At 42.7% G+C, this 12,254-nt stretch overlaps 1 long non-coding RNA gene across 1 annotated transcript; it reads left to right on the top strand.

Moving 5' to 3' along the window:
* Positions 1–528: 528 nt before the first annotated feature.
* LOC141570559 (uncharacterized) lies at positions 529–12,163 on the top strand. Its single transcript, XR_012494682.2, has 3 exons — positions 529–654; positions 1,657–1,752; positions 12,058–12,163. It is a non-coding gene; the product is annotated as an uncharacterized LOC141570559 (long non-coding RNA).
* Positions 12,164–12,254: the final 91 nt, after the last annotated feature.

Below are 12,254 nucleotides of genomic sequence, written 5' to 3' on the forward strand. Positions count from 1 at the left end.
TAAATTACAATTATCAAATGCTTAGCATGTCCTGGGCTATGTCCTATAGTACTCGCTCCTTTTAGGAAATGGCTCCTTTATATAACACCAAACAACCTGCTGGTGTCCCCAGCACCTACCACAGGGCCTGGCCCACTGAACACAAATGAGGAGAGACGATGACTCTAGAGGTCTCTGGATATGTTCTGTGAAAGAGTGAGAGGAAAGACTGATAAGACTTGGCCCCAAATGAACCAAAGTCTGAAAGGCAGAAGCCTGATCCACAGTCTCCCTTCTGGGAGCCTTCAGCTGAGAATCCCTGCTGGCTCAGAGATGAAGCAGATCCACAGGAGCTGCCATGACCTGAGAGCACGACCAGCACTCCTGGAGAACTGACTGTTCCTTCCTGAATGGAGCAGTCCTGGCTGAGGAGGGGGAAGGAATCAAGCCTTTTGTCAACCGTCTGCAACAAACACAGTAACTCCTATTTCCATCCAGCTTTCAAGTTGGTATTTGGCTTTTACATCCATTTTCCTACCTGAGCATCTTCAAAATTCTGTGGGGAGGCAGAACAAATGTCACCACCACCACCACCGTCATCCCCACCTTGTGGACGAAGAAACAAACTCAGACCAAGGGGTCTGCCCAAGGACTCACAACGAGTCAGCAACAGAGGTAGGAATTTAGCCTTCACCCTCTGGCTTCTATATAGTCCAGGAAGTTTTCACCAAGTGGTGCTGGGGCAAATCTTTAATCAAGAGAGGGATGGGGTGACCCGAGGGGTTTTATGTGGTCATTCTTCTAATCATGGTCAATACTTGGCATTGATTGTGTTTGGAAAGATGGTAGCAAAATGCCCTGGGAATTTATGGATGAGTTAGTCACGGGTCCTCTCCTGTGGTGGGGAAAGTGTTTCTGGAGAGATTCACAAGCTGGAGCGATTTCATCCTCTTCCTGACCTGGGGAGGCTGAGCAGGCCCGCATCCTGGGCTCTCTCTTTACAGAATCCCACTCTCCTTGCCAGGGTCCTCACTGAAGGACAGCAAACAATGCCATTCTTTTTGCTGCAGAATAATGGTCACATTTTTCAAGGACATCTGGCAAGTTATGTCTGCGCTTTAAGACATTGGTAAGAAAAATGAAGCCGAAGAATTCCTCCAGCCTTTTATCAATTAATCACTTACAGCCTTCACCCTTCCTTACACACACACACACACACACACACACACACACACACACACGCACGCACGCACCATACTCTCTGCTCACATTTCACAGGTCTGGGCAGAGATCTTTATCTAAATGCAAAGCTCTGAAATGCTCAGTGGCAGTATCAGCTTGGGTCTTATGTTAGCCTGGATTACATTAGGCAAAATCACATACGGTACCACTTATATCAATTCTGACAGTCCCAAGCCCATCCATACGCAACCCAAACATTTAATACAGTTTCCTATTGATTGGTCATTTAATTCTCCTATAACTGTAGCCAATCGTCTGTCAATCATCAAAAGCTGCCTTTAAAATCAACCCAGGACTCTTGTTGGAAAAATAAGTGAATAGTTAGTTTATACTTTTTATAAATTAGCCCTTGTGAGTGTCAGGGATCATTCTGGAAAACTTTTGAAATTCACGGTCTTGTTTCAGTTGTTTTTGTTTGTTTCAATTTGGTTTCAGGATGCCATACAGACACAACACAAGGACCTCAGGCCTCCCATACAAGAAATCACAAATTTCTGAACTACCTTACCAATTTATTTGGAATAAGATGATGTGAGTATAAATTGCAGAGATTCAAATCTGGTGATATAAAATAATTAGTCTAACTTCAATCTTTCAAATACCTTGATTGCTCTGGACTACTGCATCTAAAGTCCGGTAAACTGTGTATTGTGTCTAGAACATCTGTACCCCAGGGTCAGCTCTGCCTCCGTTCCAGGGCCCTCTTCTGGTACATACTAGGAAAGGGGCAGTTTTCTCTTGCATCTCTGAGTGGCCCACACAGTGTGGGTGCTCTCCCTGGCCCTCCTAGCTCTGCACTGTCCATCTGTTGAGCTCAGTCTGGTCCTTCCAGACCTGTCCCCATGCAGAGGACGTTGCTCCCCTCCTGTGGGCACCCCCAGAGGGTGGATGTGGGGCAAGTATGTTTCTTATATTGGCCTCTTCACTTTCTGTCACCATATGTAGGCTACACCCAGGTGTCAAATTTTCCTGAAAGCTGCATAACTAAAGGAAATTACAATAGAGGTTAAATTACAAAGAGGTTAAAAAATAAAACAACACTAAATGTGTACTTTCCCCCTCACCCAAGAGAAAAGCAGCATGAAAGTTGAACCTTTCTTAGATGACACCTTCTGTTCCTAATTTTCCTCTCCGGATCACAGACCTCACTGCCCAAGAACCTCTCCTAATAGATGTTAATTCTCACAAAACGTAACCTCTCTAACCGTAGGGGTTCGTCTCACGCCAGAACCCACTCACTCTCCCAAGCAATTCATTTTCTGAACTCTTGAGTTATTCCCTCTAAATAATGATCCCAACATGGGGATGGAGAGGTAGAGGAGTGAACACCTTCTGGGTGGCAAAGGTGCTAGATTTGCTCTTCTGTTAACACAGTTGTCACTCCCACAATGGGTTTTTCTTTGCTTTGCTTTCTGTCTAGTTTTATGTTTACTTCTGTAGTTCAATAGGTTAAGATTTCCACAGTATCATCAGCAACCAACACTATTCTACAAAGCCTATAAATCAACTTGCCAAGATGATTTGGCTGGTATTGTGGATAAAGTGAAGACGTAAAAAAGCAGACTATTTCCTGGAAAAGGTAGTGGTTGACAGGATCTTAGGATTAAGAGTAGGGTTTGAAGGGCAGAAAGGTTTGAAGGATCTACCAGTTAGGACCTGCTCCACTGCCGGGAAGAGAAATCCAACCCCAAACCAGCAGAACAAAGGTAACTAGGTTATGTAACCGGCGAGTCCAGGAGGGGCAGCTGGCTTTAGGCATGGCTGGTTTCAGAGGCTCAAACTGAATCATCAGGACAGTGTCCCAATTTCTCTCTTTGCTTCTAGACTCTGTTTTCCTCTGTGTTGACTTTTTATTCTTGGGCAGCTCGAGGCTTGTTTTATCTTTATCATTAGCTACCCCAGAAAAGAGGAAGTGCCTCTTATCCAGGAGGGTTCTGTGAGGGTAGCTTGGATCATGTGACACCCACCCCTAAACTGTGGCTGGGGACATGAGGCTGTTTGGCAGGGCTTGGTCATGGGGCAGGCAGAGGGGTCAGAGTGGTGGGTTCTCAAGACAGAAATTTGGTCTCTATCAGATGGTTGGGAGGTCTGAGAGAGGACGGAAGTCACAGCCACAGTTGCCCACTACATGAAAAGATCACGAGCAAAGACAGAGCAGCAAAGCGCAGTGTGTATGCACAAGTCCACTTTGGTGAGACAGCAAGAGGGAAGCAAAAGGAGATCCACTGAAGAGGGTATTGAATACCAGGGTGGTAGTTTCTACTTCACCTGACAGGCTTTGGGGAGCAGGATGAAGAACAGTTTGGAACTCCATGTTAGGAGAGTGCACTGCCACCGCTGTTAGCACAGGTGTGTGGAGAGACACTGAAAGCGGGAGACTATCACAGGAACACAAATTAGAGGTAATGAGATTCGACCTGAGGAAATGGCAGTAAAATCAGAAAGAGGAGGAAGACTGCGAGTCCATTCGTTGGGAGACTGCATGGTACGCTGATTTTATGTCGAGGCAGAAGGAATGAAAGATGCTGAGAGAATGATGATGCCATTCATAAAACTAGAAAGTGAGGCAGAAGAGTCTGTTTGGTAGAGATTTTACTCAGAAATGGACATACTGCTAGTTGGGCAAGTAGAGGAAGATACAAGGCAGGCAGGTGAAGAGGTGAGGCCAGAGCTTAGGTGAGGGATCAGAGCCAGAGGTCTCAAGAGGGGAATTCTCCAGTAATCTTGTAGTTGGAGAATTGAGAATGAGAGTTGCAGGATCTAGGAAGGAGCGTACAGAGAGGTGAGCTTTCCAAGGACAGAACTCTGGGGAATCGTGAGGTAGGCAACAGACAAGGAAAAGGAACTGAGCAACCAGACACTGGGCAGAGGGAGCAAGTTGAACCTCCTTAAGTCTAACAGGAGGGGTATTCCATTCCCAAAGGGAAGATGAATTAGACCTCCATGTTCATTAATTTCCAGTGATGGTTCTGTATTCTTCATTTCATATTCTGCTTCTTTTCACAAGTGAACTCACAATCAAACTACATCCAGTGAGCAGCCATCAAAGCTAAAGATTTACAGCTTTCTGAGCACCAGTTATTTCTACTATGGTTTAAGTGGTATTAATTTGAGACTTGAGCTTCTTATCATTAGTAATGACATAGTCTTTTTGGGGGTAACCTCTTTTTTCTAGAATAAAGACAAAGTATTAAAAGAATTGTCCAAGCACCACTGTCCTGCAGGCAACTAAACTGTTGACTGGCAGGCAGCATCACTATGTTGATTTGGGGACAGATATACAAAATCTGAACTTGGCACACGAAAGGTAGGTTGGAGGACTCAGTGTATGAAGTACGCAAACGGGAGTTTTACGACCATCAACATATTTGAGAACTGCCTGTGGCTGAAGCCCAGGGAGAAGACATTTTCAAGATTTCACTTTTAGGGCGGCCAGATGGCTCAGTTGGTTAGAGCATGAGCTTTGAACAACAGGGTTGCCAGTTCGATTTCCACATGGGCCAGTGAGCTGCACCCTCCACAACTAGATTGAAGACGAGCTGCCGCTGAGCTTCTGGAGGGTTGGCCGATGGCTCAGTCGGTTAGAGCGTGAGCTCTCAACCACAAGGTTGCTGGTTCAATTCCCACATAGGATGGTGGGCTGCGCCCCCTGCAACTAAGATTGAAAACAGCAACTGGAATTGGAGCTGGGCTGCGCCCTCCACAACCAGATTGAAGGACAATTTGGAGCTGCTGGCCCTGGAAAAGCACAATATTCCCCAATACATCTTTTTTTTTTTGTTTTTAAGTTTCACTTTAGTGTTGCCTTTTTCCAACTATTCCTTGAATTTTGTTATTTCCCAGGGTCTCATATTGTATTTTTTTTTTTCAATCTATACATTCAGGGTGATCTATAAGACCTCATCTTTCACTGTCCACCCTCTCCTCTGCCCCAAAACCTATACATGTAGCCGCCTATCCCTTTATATCTAACCCAGGCTGCAATATGCTCAGGCTGTGTACTGCAGAGTACCACTAAAAGGGGACATGATTCACATTGTAATTATTGTTTTGAAGTTAAATCAAAAATTAAAATTATAACTGTTGATTCCAAAGTTGTACAACATGCACACGTGACAATTTTCTAGCCGATGGCAATAAAATATCTGGTTCTAATAAAACTAGTATATTACAACTTTTCCAACAGGAAGTATTTTGAAGGAACCTTCTGATATGCACACAAGGGCACATCACAATATGGGCTGTGGCGGTCTTGACTCCATCGGGATGCTCCATGGGCACCTACACCACGATTTCCTGTTCAGTGTAGGTCCACAGTGGCTCTCAAATCCCTCCCTCCCTTTCTATTCTCACTGCTGCTGTGTGAGTTCAGACCCTCCCACCCCACTGTCTCCTACCTGGACCAGTTAATGCTGCCTTCCTGATCTATCTGCCTCATGTTTTGCCCCCCTCCAGTCCATCCTCCAGACTTTCCATGTCTTCCCCCTGCCTCCCTGCCTGCCAATCAGTCATTTGCTACACATACCCTATGTTCCAACAAACACCACATGCGATGCAGTTGCAGATGTTTGTCTAGAACACCTGACAGGTCGTCCAGTGCATCCCAAACACCTGACAGGTCGTCCAGTGCATCCCAAACACCTGACAGGTCGTCCAGTGCATCCCAATCACCTGACAGGTCGTCCAGTGCATTCCAATCACCTGACAGGTCGTCCAGTGCATCCCAATCACCTGACAAGCCGTCCAGTGCATCCCAATCACCTGACAGGTCGTCCAGTGCATTCCAATCACCTGACAGGTCGTCCAGTGCATCCCAATCACCTGACAGGCCGTCCAGTGCATCCCAAACACCTGACAGGCCGTCCAGTGCATCCCAAACACCTGACAGGTCGTCCAGTGCATCCCAATCACCTGACAGGTCGTCCAGTGCATCCCAATCACCTGACAGGCCGTCCAGGGCATCCCAAACACCTGACAGGTCGTCCAGTGCATCCCAAACAACCTGACAGGTCGTCCAGGGCATCCCAATCACCTGACAGGTTGTCCAGTGCATTCCAATCATCCTTTAAAAATCAGCTCAATGGTCCCTTGGTGATATCTTCCCTGATCAACGCAGGCAGTTAACCATACCCCCTTCGTACTGCTGCTGTGGCTAATTTATACCTTATTGCACTTCTCTGAGTTGCAATTATTTTTGCGTATGCCTATCATATTATGGATAAGTGAGCAGCTTAAGTGTATGGATTGCATTTTATTGATTTATTTGCCCATAGTACCTAACAGAGTACCGATGTGTATCCCAGACACTTAGCATACCTATTTGTTGACTGAATTGAAAGAGTAAATATTTATTCAAATGCTTAGTCAAATGTTTCAGAGACATCACGGAAGGTGGATTTGATAATGGAAGCAGGGAAGAGAATATAAATATATTTAGGATATTTTACACTGAGCATTGTTCTAGATAGACGCTTTACATATGGGACCTCAGCTTCAGGTTAAATGTGGAAACACTTTAATAGCAATTTGCTTCCCCTCTACAGTATTTTAAGGAGTCTCTAAGAATTTCTCTGCTGACTTCTGCTCCTGCTGTCTACAACCTCTTCTAGTCTGCTGCCTTGGGACTTTTGTGGTTTCTAAGGGGGCTATTTCTCTGTTTTATTTTGGTATTACATTCTGTTGGAAAGTACCAAGTCAAGACTGCCTTGTATCCTATTAATGTTTTACAGGACCTTTTTGGTAAAAGCAATCTCTTGAGTCTTCCCCCTTGTGACTTCTTACTCCCTTCCTGTGATGAAGGTAGAATCTAAAGAGGAGGTGAAGAAGTCACAGTGGGACATAAAAGTAAATGACAGGCATGCTCCTAAACTTGGAATCCCTCCTTTTTGAAAAGTAGGCTTTTGTTTGCTTTTCTTGGACCACATTAGGAAGACTTTGCTCCTCTCTACTTTGCAAGAGTTTACCAGTTTGAATTCTCATAGTGAACAGTTGTGGCTTTTGCTGGGAAATGCCTTATTCCCTACCCTCATCCCTGTATATTATCTAGTTTAACCATTACCACAGCCCTATGGCGCTCTCATTTTACACAACGGGACACTAACCTTCAGAGTTTAATTGCCCAAGGACATGCAGCTAGATTAGGTGATGATCAGGTGAACGTTTCTCACTTAAGAGAAAAACAGAATAAAGGGAAGATGGGGCATAAAGGGAAGATGATAGGATTTAGAATTGAACTGGGGCTTCCAGAGCTCATTGGGAATTCTGTTCACCAGCCACACTAAGCCTCTGCTGTTCTTTCCTCTTCCTTGGAATCTCAGGCTAACAACCAGACACTTACTTCAGACAGAATCATAGACTGAATGTGCATATCAAATACATGCTTGAGAATGAAGAACAACGGAATTTTTTTTTTTAATCTCGTAACAAGATTCAGAAAGAAGACAGCTATTTTAAAAGCACATTGTGTTCCTATATTCATAAATGTCACTGAAATCCAAAGTCATTCTCTGGCTAAACATTTATTATTTGTGGGAGTGTGTAACTTGTTTTTCCTGCTTTTAACTTTCAAGAAACCAGGCCTATGTTCGCTGAGAATTATATGCCACGAGATTATTCTTTATACTCACTATAAATGTAATTGTAAAGCTTCTCATCTAAGTTTTGGATAAAATATGCTGTTTATATTTGAAACACCCCAATACGCAGCTACACTGTGCACACCATACAAGCAAGTTTTCAGGACACATTCTTAAAAGAACAAGGTCAGGTACTGAGTGTAGATACATGACATTGTTTGTACTTTATACGCATAACTCTGACAATGATTTATCAAAGCAATGACGAGCTAACATGCAGACCTGGAACTCAGACTGTTAATGCCTGGACTTCAGTAGATTAACAAATCGGAGTAAGTTAAACTTTAAAAAATTTACACCCAGGAGTTGAAAAGCACTGACCCATCAAGGGTTTAACAGACGGCCAGTAGTGCTTCATTAGAGTTAATAACATGAAAGAAATGTGCTAACTACTCAAGCATTGAGGCCTGTAAAAACTACATCTAGAAATAGCTTTTTTTCAAAAGCCTTCATTTTGTTTTGCAAGGAAGAAATACCATTGTTTTTAACCTTGTGAATATTAAAGTTTGAACTTATTCATCAAAATAAGTTAGTGTGTTATAGGGAACACACGTTTCTAAAAATTAAGACCAGCTATTTAGTGTTCATGATGATCTCTTCCATTAATTGAAAACAAAAAGGTCTTGAAAATTTAATACAATGCAGTTAAAGCACATGTGCCAAAGTCACTTTACACTAGCTGATGGAGAAGCAGATATAACTCAAGGTTCTGCCTCTCATTCTTGTCAGATGGCCTGTGGGATTAATTAAGCTAAGCTCCTGCATCCCGCCACGTATACTTATTACACGGTAAAGGATTGTTTATGCAGGAGGCAACTGCTACGTATTTTAGAGTCACCTTGCTCTTTTAGAGTTAAGGCATCTAAAGTCTGAAAGTAGTTATGCAGATACATCAGTTCCCAGACTTCAGAAAATGACCTGTTGCTGTACTTTAATTACCTGCTACTTAACTGGTCTCAGTTTGACAGAGATAAGAACCATGAAGGAAGAACTGGCTAAGGGTCCAGGGCAGTGGAATTTTAACTTCAGAGCTCCAGCCATCAAGCCCAGGCTCCTGTATCTAGAAATGAGGATTTCCTCTGCTTCCACTGGCCTTTGAATGCCCATGGAACTTGCTTTAGAACCATGACAATGAATAGCAAAGTTTTTTCTTCCACTGTGATTTCTTCCTTCTTTCTAAAGTTGTTTACTTGTTCAAATAACAGTACTAGGGAACAGTGTTCTCCACATCCTCCCACCCCAGGTGCCATTCCCACCGTGATGAGCGAGTGGTTTACATGGGGCCTACACTCTCAAAAAGATGCCCAAAGTTTGCACTGCAACACATAAAAATTAACTTGCATTAACACACGATCCCAGTCCCCACATGTAAAATAATTCCACCCCTACTATAATCACATTTATTGCTTACTATGTGCTAGGTACCTAACTGCATTGTATGTATTAAACCGATTTAATCCCCATGGCAAACTACGAGGTAGATAATGTTATGATCCTCACCTTATATAGAAGGAAACTGAGGCACACAGAGTTTAGGTAACTTCTTCAAGGTCTCACAGCTAGAAATGGAACTGGGATTCAAACTGGGATACTCTGGTCTCAGGGCCTGTGTTCTGACACACAGTTTTCAGAATGCACATGGGAAAAACATTATCATAATTTGCTCTAACACTTCTTAAGTCTATTATTTTGAAAACTATCTTGTTATTAATAATTACATAAAATATGTCTCACAATTGATGGACTCACTAGATCTTCACAGAACTTCACCAACACGTAAGACCTAAGACAATGCCTTAAACGATCCAAAATACCTAACAGTTTTAACCTAACTGGTGAAAATAATTTGAGAATGTACTGCTTTCCTACCCAAAATTATGTAAAGTGAAAACTTTACTTTTCCATTACTTAATTTTCAGTAAAATTTTGTTGCCACTAATTTTTTCTATGTTCATATTAGCTTGATGGTCTCTATGGTATGAAAACTGAATGAATATTCTACTTTTACAATGTTTATTATCAATGAATCAAAAACTCTTTCAAACCCTGACATTCCTTCAAGAAAAAGAAAAACTGAAAGTCAAATAGCTGGCCAAAGCTTATAGGATTATGGGATAGCCAAAGATGGAGCTTCAGTCTTTCGACGTAAAAGCTACTTACTATTCTAGTGAGGAAGATACAATGGTTTGAAAAACTAATTAAAACTAATTAGAAGGTTCAAGTACCTCAGATTTAAAATCATGCATTATATAAAAGATACTTTCAAGGTGAATTTAATTTTTAGAACTTGAATTTAGCCTCTTAAATGCCTGTTTCTCACAGAAGATACCTATTGCAGAGAAATAGTTTTAGTTGCAATTTATGTAGCTTTATGAATGACATTAAAACATTCAAAAGGCATTATCAGAATGCAATGGACAAAGAGATAAATCAAACATAATTTCATAAGGAAAAAAATCCAATTTCACTTTCACTGTTATGGTTTGAATGTTCATGTTCCCCCTAAATTCGTATGTTGAAACCTATTCAAATGTGATGGTATTTGGAGGTGAGGCATTCATTTGGAAGGTGAGCAGGTCATGAGGATGAAGCTCTCATAATGGGATTAGGGCCTATCGTGCAGGAGACCCTGCTCGCTGCGCCATCCGTCGTGCGAGGTGGCCTGTGGGGTCTTTGCTCCCGCTCCCCACATAAGAACGCAGGATATGTCTAGGCCAAAAAGGAACACCCACGGAGCCATAGGTAGAGGAGTCATACCACTATAGTCTCACTGGAGGCTGGAGCCACATGACCTGCAACCTGCTGTCCGCTTCTCTGCCTGCCAACCAACCAACTGACCAACCAACGCAGCTGTGGCAGTTATATCAGTGGCAAATTGGCTAACTGGTTACAGCTGATGGTCAACCAGCCACAGCTGACGGCCATCCACTACCCGAGTCAGCCCCCCCATGTGAGGCCGAGAGCCTGGAAACTGCTCTCTGGGACTCTGTCCCCACAGGGCCCTATAAAAGGGACCTCAGGAAGATCACTTGGCCCTTCTGCCATATGAAGTTGTAGTGAGGGTAGCTGCCTGTGAGGAAGTGGGTACCTTGATCTAGGGCTTCCCAGCTTTCAGAATTGTGAGAAATAAATTTGTTATTTATAAGCCATCCAATCTGTGGTAATTAGAGCAACCCAAACACACAATTCTGAAAGCAACTCATAATATGTAGGTAGGTTTATTCTTTAAAATCTACTTCACCTTTAAAATGCAAATATGATTCCATTTCAAAATATTCTATTTTAACAACTTCCTTTCTATAAACCATTTAAAGACACAAGTCAAGCAATGCCATCTACAGGGAACCTTCAGAACAACAGTCATATTTCTATGACCCTCATTCTTCTTTAAATGAATACCGCATCTGTAGTCTGAGTGTAACATTGTATTTGGCATCAGTTTAACAAGAAAACTTTCAAGGAAAGGGGCAAGAAAAAAGGTATGCTGTGTAAAAAATCCTACTACCAATCATTGTAGATTAATACTTCTTAAAAGAATTAAAAATAACCTAACTTCACTCTCAAGTTTACCAAACACGATCTATGGACCTTTGGTCCATAACCAGCTGCTGCAGTTTAAGATTCAAAGCTACGCAGCCTCAAAGATCTCTCAAGTTATGACCGGCACATAGAGAAGACCCAAATCATTGGTAACTACACCTGTTAACAATTTCCTTTTTCCAGCTATTGAATTCTCCTATCCTAAGTAGCATCATCTTTACCTTCTTGGCCAGATTCTCACAATTTTCAGATATTGAGTCAGTTTCTAAAGCTCAATCCTGTTTATTTTAAAACCTATTTCCTAGAAGATTCCACATTGGATTCAAAGCTTTCCCTACCTACACAGTATAGGCCCACTCTAATCACGGATAGTTTTTTCTATTTCTCCTCCTTTTGCTCATTTCCTTGCAAAATAGGTGGTAGGTTTCCTAACAGCTCTCAATTTAGGCTAAACATTAAAATCATCTGGAGCCCTTTAACAAAAATATAATGCCTCTGACAACTGGACTGGGATGAAGCCTGAACATGGCCTTTGTTTGCTTTTAATTTTCCGGGTGATCCAATGTACAGCCTAGTTTGAGAAACACTGCCTTACTGTGGGGGCTCCCTAATTGGCTATAATTGCATTCTAACAAGTGGCCTATGGTTTCCTTGTGTACAGTGCAACCCCCACTAGGTGGAGGTCCAGAGGCTCATTCCTGAGCAGCTCCATTCAGCACTGGCTGTCCTAAGAGATGAGTTGTCTGTACTCCGGCTGACCCCCAGGTAAGTGGCATCACACATCACCCATCTGTCACACCTGCCTTTTAACCTCATGTTGCTCGTTTTCTAGCCCCCAATTCACTTATCAACTCTCAG

The sequence above is a fragment of the Rhinolophus sinicus genome, chromosome 3 (assembly GCF_057876585.1).
Source record: "Rhinolophus sinicus isolate RSI-liver-muscle chromosome 3, RSI-T2T, whole genome shotgun sequence".
NCBI lineage: Eukaryota > Metazoa > Chordata > Mammalia > Chiroptera > Rhinolophidae > Rhinolophus > Rhinolophus sinicus.